Genomic DNA, 22469 nt, shown 5'->3' with positions numbered 1-22469 from the left:
TTTCACCGAGCAAGCGGAATCTAATAGTCCGCCTCTCGTTAAAACAATCACCACGTATTTTCACTCTATTGCTCGAACGTCCTACGATGTTCGAGCAAACGCCCACATAACGTTGTTAACGCGTATTTTTTTGCATAATTTTTAATATGCCTCGACGATTCACTTTCGCGAAATACGAAATATGCACAACAAAACTGTTGCAATCTACCAAAACGAATTCAATCAATTATATTGATGACTTTTATATAAAAAGAATCAAATTTTAAGCGCTAATTTCTTTGTGTTGAATTTATATAATTGATAATTCCTGACATACCTTGCGAATTTTTATATAAAAAAAAGCAAGAGGAAAAAAAGAGAGAGAATTCTACTCTCTTGCAACAATTTAGAGGTAGTGAATAAATACCGACCAATCTATAAATCAATATCGTCGAATAAGAGACCCGTTGCGGGGTCGTACCATTACCTGCCTCGATGGCGGCGGGAGAGTTAATCCGTTCATTTCCGGCTTCCGGGGATGTTTCGGATTTTGGGATTGGGTCAACCGAGCAGTATCATCGACGTGTTTACGCGTTGTTCGTTACGTCCAGCAATTTTTCAAAGAACCGAGAACGTTTTCGGGACAAACGGCCTGGTGTGATGCCAAAAGGAAGTCAAAACTTTACGTTCCCTCCCTCGTCCCCGGGCCGCCGCCCCCCTCCCCCCCTCGTCGCTCCTCCCTTACGATTTCGCTATTCTCGTCACGCGCGCGGCGCGCTTGCCTCGCGCGAGTATCGTGTTGACGAGCCGAGGAATTAATTGATGCCGATAGCCTGCGATTAAATACGCCGACTCCAGCCTACGCGCATAACGTCGATATGGTCGATATTCATCCGTCCAAATCGTACACGTGTCGGAATGTTCTGTCGTGTGTCGTCGTTCGTTCTCTCATCATATGGAGATTGTCCACGGTATTACACAACGCACCGCATCGATAACCGCCACGAACCCTACCTGACTGTCAACTGGCTGATTTCGATGAAATGCGAGATTCGCCGGCGTCGGGCGAAGATATTACCAGTTTGCAGTTTCGACGGGAAGCTGCGCGAGCGCGGAAAACGGCCGAAAGAATTTCCCTTTAGGGACGGGAGTCGTAAAACGATTTAACGTTCGAATAAACGTGTTAATAATCACGCGATCGTGGCAGTTCGATTATCGCCGTTCAAATTGTACTCGGGTCAAACGATCTCTGTTCTTTAGTCATAAATGCACATAAAGTGTCACGCCGTGTGGGTGAGTTTTTCCCCGTACGCGCGTTATTTATTTGTTGGAAATGACGTTACGTTCGCTTCATTCTGTTCCTCTGGCTCTTCTCTGTTATATACCGTTGTTTATAAATTATCACTCGCGGATTAAGCGATTTCCGCTCTTTAATCACAAATGCACAAAGCGTCGCGCGAGGCAAGGCGAGGCGAGGCGGGCGCGCCGCGCCGCCGCGCCGGAATATCCCTACCGCGCTATCCTTTTATCCTCGTGAGAATTCTTTCGGCCATGATTGCTCGGCGGTATCCACGGCGCATTAATTGATCCCGCCTTGCGCTCGCAATTAATTTGGCTCGTGTCAGACGGACGAGCGGCGATGTCCACGCGCATGCGTCACAGCGTAGTGTAACGTTGTTGTCGACGTTCTTGTTGATTGCAGGCTGTCGTCAACGATATCCGCCCCCGAGGTTTTGGTGCGGTCGCACATCGGAATGACGGTCGTTGACCGAACGGGAGAGAGCTTACGGTTTTCTATATATTGGTCAGTCACGATCGAGCGCGAATTTCGTCTGGGCGCTCGATTGGACTCTCGTCGTCGTTAGGGATGGGATCAAGTTGATACATATATTCACGGTTCGTCCGATTCAATCTCATGTACCCCTATCATTTCATTTAAATCGAAACAGTTTGATGGATCACTCTCTATTTTCTTAGAGTAATATGAAACCCAATAAAATTAGATACTAAATTAAAATAATTGAAATAAAAAAATAGTATCAAACTGAGAATAAATTGAAATAAAATTACTTTTGCTATTTTTTATTTTTAAAATCCAGAGGCAACGCGGGTCTTTTTATTTGAGACTATTAATCCAAGTAAAAAAATTGGAAAGAAAATATTTGCATATGCAGTAAAGAAGATGAAATTCTTTCTGTGCATAAATTTTACAATAAGTATAGCAAAGTAACTAAAGGCATTTGTCGTCTAAAGCGCATCGTCATCAATGTACGCGAAGAGTCGGATCCCATCCCTCATTGTCGTGTACCGGCAATTATCGTCCCCGAGTATAATAGAGATTAAAGTCAGCGGTGAAGCACCTCTTTCACTTTCTGATCACGCACAAAGACTCTCGGCGAGAATAAAGCCTTTCGACAACAGGGATTGCTTCGCTAGCGCGGGATAACGGACCAGCAAAACTTTTCGCGCATCGTCGCGAAGAATCCCGATAAGCCCCTTTTGCGGTAAAACAGCAGCCCAATACCGATGTTACGTAAGGAGACGTCTGGCACGCGTGTCTGCCCGCGCGCTTTTGACGGGAAGATGTTGTAACGCGCGAACGGTTCCTATAATCTTTCGATTGATTTCTATAGTCACAAGCTAGCTTTGAAAGCGATCGACGGCGAAACGCGAGACGAGCTTTCACCGAGACGTGCCATTAGCGACAAGAAACGGACAAATCCCTCTTCGAAAAAAGGAAAGCTCGAATACAGTCTCTTTCTCTCTGTCTCTCTCTTTCTCTATACATATAGATATATATACGCGAGTGAACGATGGTTAAAGTGGAAAAATCGACGAAAAAGGATATTATTTAATATACGTATGCGCGTAATGGAGGTCCACGCTTATCACGGACTGGAGAAGCTCTTTGAGAGCTTTTTACCGGGCTCGCTCTCGGAGTTCTCGTATGGCACATCGCGTGTCTCCGCTTCCTCCTCTCGCCGTCTCTCTCCTACGTCGGTTTATGTAATAAAATGCGAGTACGTGGAAACATCGAGGGGCACGAAACGCGAGTCGCGGCCGACTATATGGAGTCGGACTATATGGAGTAAGGCTCTTTCTTCTCTTCTCTCTTTGCCGTCGCGGTCGCCAGCACCGACCGTTTAAATGGCGCTCGTAAAGTAGACAGTGAGAATTGGGCGATAAGAAGCCAGTTTTGGATCAAGTATCCTCTCGGATTAATGGCACGCTCTCCAGTGACGCGGGTGCTAAAATTCTGAAAAGTGGAACGGCTGCTCCGCTGTGCCACGAGAGCTTCCGGCCTCTCACTCGCTCCACAACGAATTTCTTCGACGATACTGCGAATCTCCGAGGTTCGATAAAACGACGGGCATCGATGGCATTGCGTATATATCCGGGATTGGCGACAGGCGTAAATCCAAAGCCAGTTTTTCCCAGTCGCTCGCCTTCCGGTTAAGCCTGCAATCTCCCGGCCGTATATTCGGCGCCGCGATACTTTATCCGACCGCATTGACAGTTTCGTCTTCGACAACGACGACGACGACGACGAAGAAGAAGACGAGGACGATGAGCGGGAAAACGATGGCTTCGTAAGACGTCATGCGAATTAACGAAGATACGTCTGATCGATTACTCGACGAACCGAGTGCAGGTGGATTTATACTATCTGAGACAGATGATGGTAGAGCGAATTGCCATTGATAAAACAAAATTTTGTAACGCATCTTAATCCTTAATTATATTTGAAATATATATACTATGTTTACTATATTTACTATATCTTGAATTTTATACGCATTTTAATATCAACATAAATTATAACATATATTAGTGCAGTTAGGATTTTCTTATATTTTTTTGAAAAATATCGAAATCACATTCCAATGACATTAAATTACTACGCTTTTAAAGCAGTTGTCTTATCGAGCAGTTCCCAGATTGCCGGTATATTTTTACAACGCGTGTATGTTCTATAGACGTGCCTGCATTTATTTACTCGTTCATTTTCCAATTCCGCACGGTCCGACGCATATTACTTTCGCACAGAAAAGGAGACGACGCGGCGACGGAGCTACGATGTGCAATTAAAATCATCCCTCCCTCGCCATTCTCCTTTCTTCCGTTGTCATCCTTGGGGCACGGGCAAAGCAATTTACATGAGTAAACAGCTGGTTGCAATTATGCTTCCTTCCTGTTCCAACCACGACGGTCGTTGTTTATCAACTCAGTATTGATACCAGTACAATTTCGATGAACCAACGTTATCAGTGAATATCAAAAAAGGTACGATAAATTACGTATCGTCTTGACGTATCAATTAGGGAGATTCGACTCGGAGCTGCTCGAGGTATCTGTCAATGCAGCTAGAGTCGCTGATTCTGGGACACCCCGTATGTAAATTATAACGCGGGCGGGACGGACAGGTCGTCAATCCATGATCGTCTGTCGTCGTCATCGGGATTGGTCCACTCATCGTTTCCCGGTGCATATTTTTTCCGCGAAACATTTTCGCGACACATTTTTTCCGAGCCGTGGAAATCGCAGTGGCGATCGATCACTTCGATCGCGGCGATTAAAAACGACAAGGCGCGTCATTGTTGTGTCGGCCGCGGCCAGATTATTACGCGCGAGAGGTCGAAGGAAGCATTTCTCATCAATACGATAACGGGTGTTAGTTTCGCAACGACGGAATCGCATTCGAATCGGACTCAACGCGACAATTCCGGACTCCGGATAGGAGGGAAAAGGGCCACTCGAATTCTATCGGGAGTAAATTAAACGGCCCCCTTATTGCGCCTATTTATCCGTTATCGCAGGCCCGCCCCCATAAATATTTGGCCTACACTCATTGACCGGAGGTGAATGCGTGATCATTTATTTATTGCTACGCCGACCATTATTTTCCGCTTTCCCGAGGCACCGGCATCCGCATTCGGAATTCTAAAACCGCGCGAATGGCGTAATATTTTACCATAGATTAATCCGCGTCCGGCACGGCCGATATGCGACGAATAAAAATGCACTTTAATCTGTCCCGTCCTCCTCTCCTCCCCGTCCCTCCACCCTTTCCTGTTCCCCGTCGCTCCAGATTCCGGATAAGAACCGCAGAAATCCAGCGAGCCGCTGAAAACAAGGCGATCACGATCGTATTCTGTATTCAAGAGACTCTGCGCCGCAAATCCAATACAATGTACGACGCGATTTAATTGATAGGGATTCCCGGAATACGCAAAGTCGGAATTTTTCCGAGTCCGTCCTCAGTATCTCGCGTTAACGCGGCCTTATCTAGCGTTTTCCGCCGACGCCGACCGTACATCCGCGAGTAATCGTAATGAAATCGTATCGCGAGCTTTTTCGCATTATGGATGCGGCACGAGTCCGGATTTATTTCTACGCAGAAAAAAAGAAAGGGAGAGAAAAATAGAGACAGAGAGCGAGGGAGAGACAGAGCGAGAGAATGTCTCGAAACACTTCTCTACTCCTGTTCCTTTTTCCGTTTCGCTCGCATTGCGCGCAGCGCGACATTATTACGAAAATTTCAAACAAATCACGTAGCTCGCGTCCCCTCGCGTCGATACAAATCTCTCTTTCGCCGACTTTATCGCTGCGATTCAGTTCTCGCGCAGCGCGAAATTTATTCCACGTCTGGTAAAATCATATTGCCGCGACAACGAAATTAAAGTCTTCCGGATGAACGCGCCCGCTGTACAGCAGAGAGAGAGAGAAAGAGAGAGAGAGAGGAGCGTGGACGTTGCCGATCGGTGAATCATTTAAATTCTTCTCGAAGGAGAAAAATAGCGCGTGTTTCTGCATCGATAGAGTCGCTACGTCCTGGATGCTTGTCGCGCAAAATTTATATAGACTCATCGTGAAGACGCTATTTCTTCGCCCTCCGGTCGTACCTCGACTTCCGGAGGGTCAAATTTCACAGTGATTTGAAGCGAAGTTAGTAAATATTTATCTACTTCTGATTTTATATTAACTATTCTCTACAAAGCAGGAAAAAATTGTTTTATCACGCACGTTTTTAATCGAAAGTCTCAACTCTTAACCCAAAAGATAAAATCACCGAGATAGGCGCTAAAAACGAAGCAGTTCGCAGAATATCCTCTCACCTCACGAAATGTTCTAATTATCGCTCTCCAACCCACGCGGGCCACAGGCCCGGACCAATGAGCCGGACAGGGTGATAGAGAGAGATAACTGCTTTTAATTAATTCCATAATCTTTCCTGATTACTCTCGCATCTCACACGATTCGATTATCGACGATTGCGCGCAACGGTGTTGGACGCTCGACGCCTCGTTGCTTTGAGGGGAATTTTAGTAACGCCATCACGGTCGCGTGGTCGCGCCCTACCCAGTCTGGTGGTAGTTTCGGCGTACAAAGTACTTTCGACGTTGAGCTCGTTTCGACGGCGTGGAGTCGCCGACGCGAGATGAATGGGGCTGCAATATCGAGAATGCGTTCGACAATCAAATTCGCATTACACGAAGCGTGACAGGTAGAGTGGCGAAATGTGGGGATGACGGGAGAAGCAACCGGGAGAGGGCGGGGGTGCTTTCGGCGGAGAGAAGGGTGGGTCGCACCGTTAATAAAGAACCTTTCACGGGCGCAGGGGATCTCGTGAATTATAACCGACCGTCACTGCTAACCGACGTGTAAGTGACACGAAACCACAATCAGGCATCTGTTGCGGCTTGCTGGCTGCTATTGAGTATACATATCGGAACGACGATTGATACATATCGGAATATCGGCGGCCGGCGAATTGATTTCGGTATTGTTTGCCTGTTGCCGACGTGGAGATATTTCCTGAGTATTCGCCAATGATGCGTCTACGATCGATCCTTTCCTTCTAATTTGGCAGTTCGGTTCCTTTTGACCGAACATAAACTGAATTTCCGTTTTTTTTCTCATGCTTTTCTTCTTCCAAATTTTATCTCTTTTAAGCCTTGCAAATTCGAAAGCCTCCATGTGTTAAAGATTTCAATTCAAAATTTTATCGCGGATCTTTGGATGATTTCTAACGTCTGAATATTGCGATGTTTATTACCACTAAAATTGTCAACTTTGTTTCCTCGCGGAATTAGCTTGCAACTTGTTTCCGATGTCGGCTACATATAGTACACATCCAATATGTTATGGCACACTGTATTACGTTTATGGTAATATTGCGTTGTTGGTCAGTGCGCGGGAAATTTTGCAGACCGTACTTGAGACGACACGGCGAAAAAGCGAAGGCACTTACAACGGTCACCCGTTTATTCCTGATTCCATTTCCAACTGTACACAATGCCCGGAGAGCACGATGAACGAGGGCGGGAATGTTTACCGAGATGTGACGATCGCACTCGCCCATAATACTTTTCCACCACGCGCGAACGATGTGGAAGACGCGCGAAGAACCATTATCGGCGGTGGTAAGAACTTTTCGAAAAAGAGAGGCGCGGGGACGGGGAAAAGAAGGGGGCGTGGAAACGTCCCCGATAGGAGAAAGGACGGAGTCAAGTGTACGGAGTATCTCGAACGATTTTCCCGACGGCGGCGGCGCGACGTTGGAGACGCGAAAATATGAGGATGCCTCCGAAAACTATTTATACGTGTATCAAAATTTACGAGCCGCTAATGTACCGATCCACGGTGGGGTGAGACGGCGTCCTTCTTCCCTCGTCCCTTACTTATTCACACGATCTTCGACGTGGCAGTGCTTCGAAAAGTTTCGCGAGGCGAAGCAAAGAGATAGGGGTGGTAGACTGAAGGATGGACCGGAGTGGGGTGGGAATTCTGCGCGAAACGTGAGTAAATGTAATGACGATGTTTAAAGAGAAGTTTCGACATTTAGCTCGATACAACAATACGTCCCATTGTTGCTCTCGGCTACGTACAACAATCGAAACTCCGACCGTTGCCGGTGCCGGAGTCGAGAGAGAGAGAGAGAGAGAGAGAGAGAGAGAGAGAGAGAGAACTTTCCCGCGATTCTAGAAGCGAATAGAATCCGAGCAATTTGCGGGCCCGTATACGTATACATACATACATATATACATACATACATACATACATACATACATACATACACACATACATACATAATATATATATATACCACGTATCGGGCTGACAGGTGCCGGGGGTGCTCTTTAACTAAAATCGAAAGCGCCAAAACAAATCTCGCGCGAGACCCTTGGCATTAATCCGGTAAAGTACGAGCCATTAGCTTCAAAGGGGCTTTAAAATTTTTGCCGAGGCGGTATATACAGTTCCCCGTTCCCACCGGTATTTCACCGCACGGCCGATCGTATATTTTTCTTGTTATTGCTGCCCCCTCCCTTCTCGGATTCTCCCGTAGCGGCATATTTGAAACGTAATGCCTTTCGAGAGCGGCGAGAGCATAACGCGATCCGTTTTTCGTCCATCGATTCGCCGCGTGTTTAACATGACTCTAATTAAACCCCGGGAGATCAAACCGTTGACGGTGTCCCATTAAATCAGTCAATTCTTTGAAGAGCGCGTTTCCCGCGCGGAATTTTCACGAGAAATTCTTCTCGCGAATTCTTTCGCTCATTGATCCTGGATTTGAGTTCGAAATGTTGCGTTCCCGAAACTTAGACAGATTCAGCAGGCTAATATGCAAAAAGTATTTAAATGTTTGGAATATAATTGCAATTGGAAAATACGTTATCTATTTGAAAATTCCATATGGTTAGCAAATTTCCGTCTGAAAGTCACACTTTAACCACACCGCGTAATCTCGCAAGTTCTCGCGATTTTTCACACGATGTAAAAGACGATCCGTAAACTATTTGTCAAATTCTCTTTCTCTCTCTCTCTCTCTCTTTCTTTTTTTAGCTTGATCAATATCTCGTGACCGAGAGCAACTGTACCGAGCTGTGTCCTTTCGTTTCTTATTCGTTAATGGCGCCTCCTTGAATTTTCGATCAATGTTAATTCTAGGCGAAGAGTCATGAATGAAAAATTTAACGGAATCGCACCGAAACTGGCACCGCTGTCTCTCCGTTTGCATTTTTTAAAGGCGCCATTCCCCCTTCTGACACGGACGATGAAACAAAAAGAGAACGACGCGGATTTTCACGTTTCGCGAGTTCGAATCCGCTATCTTCCTTCGTCCCGCTGGGAATTGGAAACGTCGCGTCGAGCCGCGCGCTGTCGGACTCCGCTTGCCGACGTCTTTCGGCGACAATCGACTCACTGAGCTGGTAAAAATTTTATATTCACACTTAAATAGCGCCTCAATCTTGGACGTATATACGTATATAGCGGGGTAGCGCTTATTTCGTTCGCTTCAGTTAAGTTCCTTTCCGCCGCGCGACTTCAAGGCTTTTCCAGAGATACGTTCCGGTGGATACGTAGATCCGCGTTCCACTAAGTGGAGGATTTTCGACGGTATGCAGGCAGGACAATGGCGCATGTACGAACTGACTAGCAGCCGTCCCGAAGCGCGACGAGCATCCCGAAGATGCATTGCGGGAAATGGTATGAGAAACGAAGGCATTACGCGCGTTGTTATTACGAATAAATTTCATATACGGAGAAATAACCGACCGTCTCGTGGATTGAGAATGAAATTTGTTGAATTTACCAACTTTGATCGCAGCAGGATTTATGCAGCATATAGGCGTATTATGCAACATATGAGATTTAAACTTTGAATTAAGCAATCGCGAAAGCGATGTCTGATAATGATAATAATAATCAGAGAAAGAGAATATTATTAATTATTTACTGACTGAAAAAGTCCATTTATTAAAAGATTCTTTTCTTTAACATGATTTAAATAAAAATATCAATTATCGGTGTACGGAGCCACCACTGATTTGCTCTCATCGTTCAGAATCACTGAATCGCGATTGAACTGTTTCATTTATTGTTTGCCCGCGCTTTTGTTCTACGTGCAAAATTCCCTCGCGCTAAGCTGCGCAGCGGCGAAAGCGAATTCGCCGCCGGGGAAATAACCGTAACGCGCGGAAACCACGTAATGAATTTCAATTACGCTCCGTAATTTGCTTATGTGGAGCACAGTAATTTCGTCTATGCCCGAACGCGAGTTCTCCAAAGTCGCGACATTTGTACGCCGTTGCGCGTCGCCGTTTGTTCTACGTGACTACACGCGTAAGTGCGCATTTACGCGCGGGGGGGGGGGGGGATGCGCTCGCGGGCGTATAAACCAGCCGCGTAAACCGTTGTGCAGACGACGCAACGTCAATCGCCGAACCGAGTTAACCCCGATTAGTCCCCCCTCGAGTCTCATCTCGAGTCGTACCAATAAAACTCTTTCCTCGACAAATCGTTCGTCGAAGTGCCTCAATTACGACGAGAAACAACTTTTTTTTTATGCGCGCGCGAAGCATTAAACCGTGACGTCAATAAAGTGGAATGGATGAATCATGTATGAGGCGAGGAAATAGATTCCTGGATGTTCCTTCCGCTTCGTGCGCGCGCGCGGCAACGTACGCGCGCATTAATATTCGCGTTGCACGAATTCTCAGAAGACTCGCAGAGCTATATACAGGGCCGTAGAAGCCGTAAAGGGATTGAAACCAGTATAATGTTCGATACCGCTGTCACGAATAAAATATAACGCGAAACGAGCAAAAAGAAAATGAATATTCGATATGTAGATTAATTGTCATTATATACTTGCTAGTTCTCGCAAACTTTCAAGAAGCAACTATAACGGACTATAATTTTGAAGAATGATCGAAGGAGTTCCCCGGCTAATCCTCCGCACCGTTAAACTGTCCGATGATAAATCGATCCTTGATCGCTACTACTTAAGATTTCCGTGGAAATAATTTCGGCTCTTTCACGGCGCGTCGTGAGTTATCGATACGCCTGAGCGAATCCGGGTAATACCGCGCAAAAAGAGCCGAAGATTACCGCATACGAAGATTAAGCTTGCCGGCCGACAAAAACGTGAGTTTTCCATCAAACTCGCGAAAAGCGTAAAGTAAGTTACGAGCGGCGCGGCGGTGGAGGAGATATCGAAAATACATCGCGAAGTATAAAGCCCGTGGCCCCGGCTATAGCCCCCGCGCGCGTTGGGGGCTTATGAATACTTTATAAGCATCGCTCTTATTCGCCATCGCATAGCTCTCCGACGCCGGTTCTCTTGATCCCCGGCAACCGGGGTCCGCGCGGGGCAATTTCGCTGCGCGAAACTACAGCGAACGGTTACGCCATGCATAATACCGCGGGCGACCTTGCGCGTTTCGCGCGACAAGTGGCGACGGCGGCGGGATGCAAATCGCGACGAAACGCGACGAGACGTCTTCCGAGGCGTCGTCGTTGACGCGCGCGCGACGCGACGATGAGAACGAGGCGAGGAGAGAAATTGTTCGATCTCATCTCCGTTAGCAGTAGGACGACGACGCGACGGCGGGGCGGGAGGGAGGGTCGACGTTATTGAGGCTTTAAGCCGCCAGGTACTCCATTAGCGGCGACGCGCCAAGGAGTAGCTTGTCAAAGCGCGATGCATTTGCATAATTGCCGCGCGCGTCGAATAATTATGCGCGTATCCATTAGGTAATAAAGTCGAAGCTAAACTTTGAAGCGACGACGATTCCCACCTGGGTGACAGACGCCAACCGCCAAGTGCTGTTTTAATTTCTCTCTGTCTCTCTCTCGCTCTCGCGCACGTCTGCATAGTTTTGCACACGCGTATACCTATCAGCTAATACAATACATCGCACGCGAGGCTAACCGTTAAATTCGTAATCCTATTTATGCGCGGCGTTAAGGCACTCACGCGCATATACTTTCGTCTCGTCGTAAATGTCGTAACGTAGGCGTGAGTCAATAACTTGCTGCGTACGGAGCCGCCGTTTGTCAAGACGCAGCTCATTTGCATACTAATCATGCTCTCGCCTCGCGGGGGTATACATCGCGAGAGTACTCGGCCACCAGAAGTCGGCGATAAATCTTCGACGATTATTCTCTGATGACTCCAGAATGCAACAGATTTCATATCTTGTATATTACGTACATGGACCCCTATTAATCTTTCTACAAATTGCGTTTGTGATTCCTCACGGATTTTCTAACATACATGTAGATGACAAATATTTTAATCGAGATCACGCGATTTGACACGTAATTTGTTAATTCCAACGTAATTTAAATAACAAATTCTTTAACATAAAAGTAATTTACTTCACCCTATTTCAAGCGACATAAAGTCAAGATACAGATCGATAGGATCCATAACAGATACGTGTGAATGCAATTTCTCTTTTACAAAAATCACTATGTCATGTTTATTTATCGCTTTTTACCGAGCTTTTTATTCTACCTATGAAATATCTCCTATTATTTTTTTTATTTATGCTTGCGAAAGTTTGTCCTATAAATTTCAGACGACTGGTGTATCTCGTAATTAGTATTCTGTCGTATAATAAAACATTAAAATGTGTCAATAAATGATGCATTGATCTAATGAGTTTTATGTACATAAGTGTGTATATGTATGTGTCTGTGCGTGTGCTTTCTCGCATGCACAATACATTTTGTACGTATTCCACGGTTTCGCGAAAATATTGCTAATTAAATTTCGCGTGTACCTTAATCACTAGAATATAATGATCGCGTGACACTTAGCACTTCCGACTTCAACCATACAAGCAATCCCACAGTATACACGATATATTATATTGACAAACAATCGATATCGTTTGTTCTTTTTTCAATTTTTCCAGTTAGCAAATTGTGTTACTCCGCGTTTTCAATTTACAAACGATAGGCAATCGGCAAAGAGTTCAAAGAGTAATATGAGATACACTCAAATCGTTGTAAAGTGTAATCGTCAAAAGACTATTCTTATCGTCCGTAAATATCATGAAACAATTTGTAATTCTTATTCCCTGTCGCTCTGATTTTTATTTCGACCAAATAAAATTACGCGAAATATTTGCTTCCATAAATAACGGTCGTTTTAACACACGAATTGTTAATAGCGTAAGATAGTTAATTATTTCAACTGATCAATACTAATTGTAAGAATCGTAGACAATGATCGTGTTATACACGTCTCTTAGTGTTGACGTGATCGCGTTTCGAAGGGTAATGCGACGACATGAGGAGTGGAGCGCGCTATTCAAGTATCGTGTAGTACTGTAGTGGTTGAGAAACGCCGCATTTTACGGGCATTCAGTAATGCGTTACTGAATTATCGCATTTATCACCTCGTGCCTTCCTCGTTTTGTTTAATAAAAACCGACTGACATTTGTTTAATAAAAACCGACGTCAGTTAGCTCTTATTGAAAAGCCGATTTCTAAAGCGACCGACATCGGTTTTTACCGTATACGTTTGTTCTCGAGTTTAACAAACGCGATGACTGATTTCTCTCTCGGTACTCCCGCGCCGCGCGAAAGCTCGGCGTGTCGAGCCCGCTTCGTCAGCGCCGACGTGTCGAGATGCAGTTTGTCAAAGTCCAATGTATTTGCATAATTCAACGAGCTGCCGGCATACACTTACGAGAGTGCACGTCGGATAACGCGGAGCTCAATTTATGATCATTTTTGCCGCGCCGAGAACGTCGATATCGGTCGGGGTGAAAGAAAAGGTAACTTTTCGACCTCACCTCGTCTCGACGAAGGAGTTCGTTACAAGGAGACCGCCACCGCGCGCCGCCACGGTGCAGCGGAAGTCAAAGATCGACCTCTTTCGAAAGAACTAGGGATAAGGGGGAGGGGGCGGAGAGCGGGATCGTGTTTCCGCGAGGCGCATGATGCGTTTGCATAATTTACCAGCTGATGGACGCAGCTGGAGCGTAAACTTTGTGCAACAATCTCGAAATTAAATTTTCAGCGACTTTTAAGCACAGGGCGGCACGTCGGCGTCCAGGGAGATTCGTTGCAATTTTAAACGTAACGGCGTTTAAGAAATTCGTGGAGTGTTTGCTCGGTAGCCCGTCGCAATAATGCATAAAGTGTCCCGATGATAAGGCTAGTTGGCGCGCAAATATTTGATGGCGCAAAAATTGTACAAACATCTTGAAAGCCCTAAATATATGTAGCGGGCGTAAATAAGTCCCTAAGTAGACTTTTGTTTTTAATACAAACAGCCATTGGGCGGGGAATGTATAAGTATATTACTTTCTGGGAGATATATGAGCTTACTCGGAGCAGTTTACGCGCGGGTAGCCTGCAAATACTTCAGCGGATTAAAGATCGTCAACATTAATCGTGATTGACAGTGGAACTTTCCGTCGCTGTTATTAATCGTGAGTTCGATTAAGTTTCGCCCGACTTGGCGAGAAACTCCAAGTAGATTAATACCTTAAGGCGTCTCGTAAGGTACGAAACAACAGGAGGCGAGGGTGAAGAATTTGCATGCTGACGCCGGCGGGCATTTAACTTCTCGGGATCCGCGCATTAGATAAACAGTAGCCTGTCCGCAACGTGCTAGTCCTGGGGCTGTCTTGACGCGTGGCTAATTGCGTTTTCCAGGTGCGGACCCTGGGACTTTGGAAAACCGACCGTTCTCTCTCTCTCTCTCTCTCTCTCTCTCTCTCTCTCTCTCTCTCTCTCTCTCTCTCTCTCTCTCTCTCTCTCTCTCTCTCTCTCTCTCTCTCTCTCTGTCCCTATCTCTTTCTCTCTCGCTCTTTCTTTCTCGAGAGGAGCTGGCGAGGAGCGGCGCAAGAACAACGGACCCTGCGCCTGAGAGACGATCCCGTGTGCAATGCCAAGTCATGCTACTTAGCGTGAGTAATACGAGCGTCATTTTCCGACGAACTTTGGTCGCGTAGCAACGCGAACAAGAACGCTGCAACGACGTTGTTCGTGGTATTAAGATTTTCTTAAGACCATCGCGTAGAGTCTGGAAGACGGGCGGAGATATCGAAGATATCGAAGATGCGTTAATGAAAGGAAGGGAAGGGAGGCAGAAAGGAAGGGAAGCGTTGTGTTAGAGAGCCGGTACTAAATTTCATTTGCATTCCGAAGATTAATACCGGCTGCACCTGCCGGCGGTGTGCGGTGCGCGCGGTGCGCGCGCGGAACGATCGATTATTTCGGGCTCGTAAATTCCCAACCTTAAGCAGAACGCGCGCGTGAGGGAGGCAACGCAGTTAATTTTACGAATAGATTGCGCCAGTATACTCCGTAAATCCCGCACTTACTTCCCAGCATCTGCGTCAGATTACGCGCCGGAATATTAAAGCGTCTCCTCGCGCTGGGGTCTCCCCTCCGGTTCGCTAAGTCGACTTGACCGGTAAGCCCTGACGCGGAAATCGGGACAGGAAGGGTCGCGCGGGGCAGAGGAGCGTAGCGCGCGGCACGTTAACGACGACGAGAAACGACGGCTCGAATTCTCGGCAGAGTTGGACGGCAATGGCCCTTTCGCGTTTCGTAAACATCGTAAACTGCGAATCATTGGAAGTGACAGGCAGACGGCCTGACTGTTCACGAAGAACTCCGACGTCGCGACGTTGATAGCCCTTAACTTTGCGCATGCTAATGCGACATCCAGCGGGGAGGCCGGAGAGAGAGCGGAGGGATGTTAAGAGAAGCCCCGGCCACCCTGACAACGCCGCAGCTACTTCCGTCGTTCCTCGCGGACGGAACAATGAGTATCCGGGGAAACAATGGCACGGGGAAGCCTGTACAACGGGCGAAATCGTACCTTGTGAAGGAAATTTTAGGCGGATGATGATATCATATCGTTCTGCTGCTGTTCCTTGGTCAAATCGACAGCGTCAGAGCAATCATTTTTATCTTATAAATTTTTATCTTATAAACGGCGAAATGCTGAAGTTATACATTATTTTTGTTGGAATCGCAATTTTTACGGAATAATTCAAATTTCATTATTTTCCGCAATTTATAAATATACATAACATGTCATTAATTAATTCTTAAATATCATAGTCCAATCTTGGACCTAAAATTCTGTCATAATACATATTTAATAGAAGTTTATCTGATATAAATAGAATTAATTAATTATCTCTTAATTTGTTGATAACTTCAAATGTTTGTTTAGAGTCATGTTTGCAATTCACAAATTTATCAGTTAAATGGGTATTGTAAGAAAATTTTTTAATTGTGGCATCTATTGCAATCTTGAAGCTGCAACGAGACAGATCTAGACAGACGGATATTTCGCGCGATGCAGCGGAATCACGAGATCGCGAATCCGTGTGGTCGAGACACCCATGATTGATAATTATACGTGGCCTGTTTACCGTAAAATGCGACGTTATGCTGTACCGCTATCGTCGGGGACGTATCGTCCGTGTCCGTATTGTTTACGGTCGGCAGTGGTGGCGGCGACTGAATGCCGTGTACGGAAAAATAATGTTGACCATTTCCATAAAGTTCATCGCTGCGCCGTGCCGCCCGTCCGCTAGAGAAGACGATACCGTCTGCCATCACGGGACGCTATCTGAGTACGAACTCAAACTACGGGGAAAGAGAGAGACGGGGAAAGCGGGCGGAGGAGAGTCTGAAATAACAGTCGAGTGTACTCGACGATGTAGCGTACGGATCGTGGAGAAACGCGCGCGCTATCGTTTTTCCCACGTTACCTGCCAAAAGTTTATCTCGAGTTACGAAGAGAGAGAGACGTCGCCGAAGAAAACTCATTGAGAAAGAGCGGAATCAAATGTCCCTCCCGTGCACGCCCGCCCTAACTTTCCCGCGCTTTAATCTCGTTCTCCCCTTTATTCTCCCGATCGTTTTAATTTTTCTCATTACGGACGCGATAGCATTCAAACGAATCGACTTGGGGATGATCGGGACTTGTTCGTCCGATAGTTTTGATTGCGCGGCGGAGACCTCAATCGTGGTTGATGGCTTTTTTTTGGTGAGAAATATTAAGAAATCGAAAGTAGTTAAAGAAATTAAGAAAGAAAAGTCGCATTACGGCTAATAAGAGAAATGCATTGCATGAATGAAATATATTTTTACTAAAATAATATTGTAATATATAATATGGGTTTTCTTACATATCGAATTTTATTATTTATGGTCTAATTCAGATTCAATTTTTTTAAGTTTAGCTTACGGATGAATTATGTAAATGTTGCGGTATAAATTTGTACCAAATTGAGAAAAAAGCCATTTATAAGCTAAGATAGCGCTTAAACACGCTCGATAACAGAGAGACATTGTTACTATTCCTCTCGCGAAACTAAATTCGAACCGCGAACAACGCTCGCCGGATGTTGCGAGCCGAAGCATAATTGGCTAAATAAGCGCGTAAGCCCGCGGCTTAACTTACACTCAAGAACTCGTTTCACATTTACGCGCTCCGCTTGCCGGGCCCAGCTCGCCCGAGGAGGATCGGGAATTTCGGAATTGCGGCGTACGCTGGTGTACAAGGTGTCCCGTACTTCCCTTTATCTATACGAATCAATTTGGAGCTGATTTCCCTCTAACGATAATTTGATTGGGCGTTGTCTTCTGTAGCGAGATTTTCTTCAATTAAGTTTAAAGACTTTCGTTCTAAATATTATAAAATCTTATCAAAGTAACGTTTTCCTATTTAACACTCGCCGAGGAACAAATTGATCTATCTTAACTTTTAAAGACAAACTCGCGCGCAATTTCCTGGTTTTTTTCAATCGTCTTTTAATCAAAGAATTACAAATCGGACGACTTTTTGTTTTATCGACGACAAGCCGATCGTAGATCAGCTCGCAGGGAATTTGTACGGGGAACGGAGTGCGGGACAACCCGGGACACCCTATCGATACCACACAGCTCGAGACTGCAGCCGCAGCGAGTGTCTCGTGCATTCGCGTGCATATATCTGAAATTGGCGAAATTGACGCGCCTGGCACTTGGGGGCAGTGTAAATATTATGCATATCGCGGTACAAGCAAGGGAAGGACCATCGGCAAGGGCAAGGGGAATGCGCACCGGATGGATATCGACCGCCCACCCTCGTTTCGACGACACGAGGGACCGAAGTTCTCTGTCGGCACTTAAGTGCGCTAATAACCGGAGTGCTCTCGCGTTCCATTTGGGAATGCCGCTATTCCGCTCGACGAATAGTATCTGTTCTTTCTTTTTCCCTCCCTATTTTTCCAGTTTTCGTAACTGGGTGGGTGAGAACGTGCGACGATAACGTCGCCGCAGTGTGTGAAACGATCACCCTGGAGCGACGTTTTTCAACCGACGCGGCGACGCCTCGACTTCCAACCGTCGATTCGCTATTCCGCGAAGCATTTCAATGAGCACTCGAGACACTTTAAGTACCGCGAGATTTTCGTTGAAAAACAGATGTAAATATGTACATCGCGTTTTGACATTCAAAAGTAATCATTAAATAAAAAGAAAGAGAATTATAAGAAGTTATGATCAAAAGTCATTGTATCGCAGATTAGTTCTGGTTTACGTATACTTTTTGATTTGTATTGTTGCTCGCGTTATTTTCTTTCTGATAGAATACATAAATTATGCGATAGATCGAACGTGCCGTTCGAAGCAATTTATTCTTCGGACGCGTGTAACACACGCGCGAGCGAAATTAGTTAGCGAGTTTCATATACGTGCGGAATATGACTATGATATTACCTGACCCGGGAAACCACCTGATCTCTCGTCGAAAACTCTATCTCTCCAACTCCGAGGGAAGCACGTACTCGAAATGCACAGGTAACGACGCGATTTCTGCTCGGAAATGTCTGGTCTCGTCCTTCGCTTCCGCGGATTGGCGACAGATATTGCTATAAACGCCTTTATCCTTAATTACCGCGCGACATAACAGTGAGACAAGCGTACGGCGCGATGAACGCACGTGGAGCAAACGGCTTTTGGCAAGTCGCAAAATTGGATGCGCTCGATGGAACGTGCGATTGCGAAGGAGCGTCTGACCGAGGCATGTGTCTGCGTTATCATCTTATGATTACAAGTGCACGTTCCTTTTACGAATCGTTTCACTCGTCGTTTTCAGTAAATTCGAATCATTTTCCAAGAAGTAATGTCGACACTAACGAAAATCCCAACTTTTGAATCGCGAAAGTATAAACAAGTACAAAGCTATTTATTAAATAATTGTATAATGAAAAAGGAAATGATATACGTCGGTAAATTAGAAAAAAGAGCCGCAATCGATTCCATTACTTGTGCAATTTCTCGAATAGCTCCTCATTATCCATTGTGCTTATTAACGGTTCGGCATTAGGCGGGATCGTAATACGAGCACAGGATCGTCTTGGGTAAATCGACTTGGCATTAACTATGAGCGCGTCATAACTATAGCTCGAGGAAATGAAATTCGCTCGTTAATAAGTGTCGTACGTGGTAATTAAAGTCACGCCGGCGCAGCGACGTGACACGAATATATTACGAACACGCGAGAGGATAGTCTAGACACCCTTGTACTAGTATCATAAACGTATTATAAAATTGGACGTAGCTCGCTATACAAATTAATTGAACGGTCATGATTGTCTGTCGTGCCCGGACTGTCACGAACATCATCTCGCCGGTGGTAATAACTCGCTCCGGATTACATCACGCGCTCGCGTAAAAATCAGGACAACGAGCAATTCGAATCCGGTTTCCTCGCGTGGTCACGAGAGGTTGCGCGGCGTTATCTCGCTGAAAGAAATTTATTTCCTGAACTCACAACGCTCTACAATTCGATATTCATGGAAAGGAAGCGAGAAGGCACTTCAAGAACTATTCGATTTTCATGCTGGGTATGACTTTCTGAATGCAATTTTAATGCATGTTAATCGTGAGAATTCATTTCACCGATGTTATTAAGAATTTTGAACTGAGGAGAAGAGAAGCTAGAAATTTAATCAAGACTACTGAATTTTGATGCCGAGAGATACGAACTTTACACACCGGCGATGTTACTCTCGAGGCTCTTTATTTTTTCTTCGTTTCATCGAGTCGAGAGTTGGTAAGGTTTACAGGCTACAATATATTTACAGTCCACAAAAACCGTACTTGCGTCGAAAACGATCGTCGGCGCTGTCCCTTTATTTCCGCCGCGGCATTGAGAACATCTACGAGCTGTCCGAAACGCGAGATAAATCCGCTCCGAGAATGAATGCCATCAATATTGGACGGGTTATAGCCACGTTACTTTATCGTTGTTCAAGATATGACACGGTTACGCTATTTGGCACACGGTATGCTATTTGGCCGGATTCCTAAATGTTATCAGCATATACTATGCGCATAGACATAACCGAGACACGTATAGAAACACCTAGTCCGATGCGCATGATTACAGTCGGTGCAACAGACTGCAGAAAACGCGAGATAAAAAGAAATCTAGTTAAAAAAAGTCAAAATAAAATGAGAGAAACGCGTACAATAATATAATAAAATAACAATGTGTAATAAAAGTGCTCATTTTTAAAAGAAAATAATAAATACTAAGAGAAAACTAACTATTCAAATACTAATAAATAAAATGAATATAATTTTAGAAGGATTATAAAGAAAGAAAAATTAATATTCTAATTTTATTTCATCTCACGTTCAATAGTCGCCAGAGATTCCGGCATTGCGTTGCGATTACGACCGCGGTAATGTTTTCAGGGAGGGGGACTGGTATCAGTGCCAAGGTCAGAATTCCTTTGCTAACGCGATGACGGGTGCGCGCGCGCGTGCAACGTTGGGCTACGTTATGCCCGTATCACACTAGCGGCTCGCGGCCACGACTGCGATTGCGATTTCGTCCCTTGACCAATGAGAAAGAAGCTGCTGGCAATTCGGGCATTTCTCATTGGTCAAGAGACGAAATCGCAATCGCAGTCGCGGCCGCGAGCCGCTAGTGTGATACGGGCATTAGGCACAAACCCCTGGGACTTTTATTAGTCGGATGCCTTCCTGCGAAACACACACACGGAGATTTTCCGCGTCAGACTCGTCGGCGCCAGTAAATTGTGTCGGGTCTCCCGCGCCCGCTTCGCCGAAACCCAGCTGACCTGACCTGCGGTTAATATACGGGCCGCGTGAGGAAACGGGCTCGAGTGATTCACGATGCGATACGGCCGATGAAACGCGCGATTATTTCAACTGCGAGAGAACTGAGACGAATTAATGTCCCGAGGAAGACGCGCGATATATCCGCGCCGCGCGAATCTCGCGGGGATCTCCCCGTATGGAATCGCATGTCGGCAGAACGTGGCGTTCTTTGAGGGGGATGACGGCGACCCTCATAGACGTAAGAGGAAGACGCAGAGGGTTGTTATCGAGCGTGACGGCACGTGGACGTTTTCGCGAGACGACGCGCTATCCGATTTCGCAGCCGCTCGGATTGGCAGCTTCGGCACCGATATTGTGTACCCGGGGAAATTGACTGCGGGATCGCGAGGGGGAGAGAAAAAGAGACTGTTTGCTGGGGAGACATCTCTCACCGAGAGAGGACGACGCGATCGATCGACCACGCGTTACGTTGCAATTACTCGTGCGATAGGAGTGATATATCGCCAGAAGCGGCCGAGTGAGGTTCGCACCTGCAATTAACTAAATAACACGGTTTCATTACGCGAAACGATTCATAGATCCATTTAGCAATTAAAAATTATTTCCCGGCCAGATCGCTCGTCGTGCTGCGCTTGTGCCGGCGCGCGCTCGGGAATTATTACTACGAAAGCTTTGAAAAGCGAAAACGCCTCGTGGAGAGAGAAACTGGAGGGTACGTGAGTGAGTTAGGGGAGGCAAACATTCGATACGTTTTCCGCGCAATCACGAGGATCCGGTGTTTGCGCGTATGACCATTTGTCACCTTACCTCGAACGGCCTTTTTACGCGCGCGTTTCAGCAGGGATTTCCGCAATAATATGAAGAAGAGACGGGACCGACGCGCGCGCCGCGCGAATAAAGGATTCCGGACTCTGGGTAAAAGATAGCGATTTAAAAAAGAGGTGAAAAAAAAGGGAGAAAAAGTGCGGCGAGGTGAATTTCCCCGAGGCTACGACCGCTTGAGCGTTACCGGATAAAATTGGCTTCGTAAAGTCGATCGCCGTGGAATGTTCATACCGTTGTGCGTTCGTATTGCTGGCGAGTTTCCACTGCCGAATTTATAATCCCGCGTGCCAGGAGCTTTCAAACGTGACAGCCGACAGTAGCGGCAATATGTGCGGAAAAAAGAGTACAGCGAGCCCTTTGTGAGGGGTTACCTCGCGCGCGATAAAGCGTTCTTTTATCGGCGCGATTTCCGTCCTTACTATTGTACGCTCGCGAATAATTTCGTCGTCGCCGATTATACGGTCGACTGGAATTCCGGGAACGGTATAATCAATATAATTACGACGAATCCGGATTTCAATCCTGCGAAACGGTGAACGACCGCTCGCTGATATAATCTATATAATCGCGTATAATCTACGTTTATCCTGATATAGTCAGGAAAATCATAGTGGGGAGGAAAAAATATATCGCACGTATGCAGAATTAGATTTGCTCGACTTGGCGTTTTGAGACTTTCGCTGACTTCGCAAATTTTGATTTTTTAAGATAAGTATTAAATAATTCTTTAGGATATACGCCCTCACCTTCA

At 45.9% G+C, this 22469-nt stretch overlaps 2 protein-coding genes across 9 annotated transcripts in view; one reads left to right on the top strand and one right to left on the bottom strand.

The window, feature by feature from the left end:
• LOC139787425 (growth factor receptor-bound protein 14) overlaps positions 1-22469 on the top strand; it is a 248550-nt gene that overhangs the window by 21691 nt on the left and 204390 nt on the right. For 2 of the 7 annotated variants that reach the window (XM_071726505.1, XM_071726510.1), the window contains exon 2: positions 14447-14700. The exons of 4 other annotated variants lie outside the window; for them this stretch is intronic. The gene's annotated coding sequence lies outside the window, so the exon portion shown is untranslated. Of the gene's footprint in view, positions 1-14446; positions 14701-22469 lie in introns of those variants that run through there. One more of the 7 variants, XM_071726502.1, reaches the window with a different exon arrangement.
• The window catches only part of LOC139787417 (SET and MYND domain-containing protein 4), a 107464-nt gene that overhangs the window by 64173 nt on the left and 20822 nt on the right, over positions 1-22469 (bottom strand). The gene's annotated exons all lie outside the window — the stretch shown is intronic.

Source organism: Temnothorax nylanderi, unplaced genomic scaffold (assembly GCF_030848795.1).
Source record: "Temnothorax nylanderi isolate EJ_2023f unplaced genomic scaffold, tnyl_v1.0 TNYL_tig0009_pilon, whole genome shotgun sequence".
Taxonomy (NCBI): Eukaryota; Metazoa; Arthropoda; class Insecta; order Hymenoptera; family Formicidae; genus Temnothorax; species Temnothorax nylanderi.
This window is presented reverse-complemented; position numbering and strand designations above follow the sequence as displayed.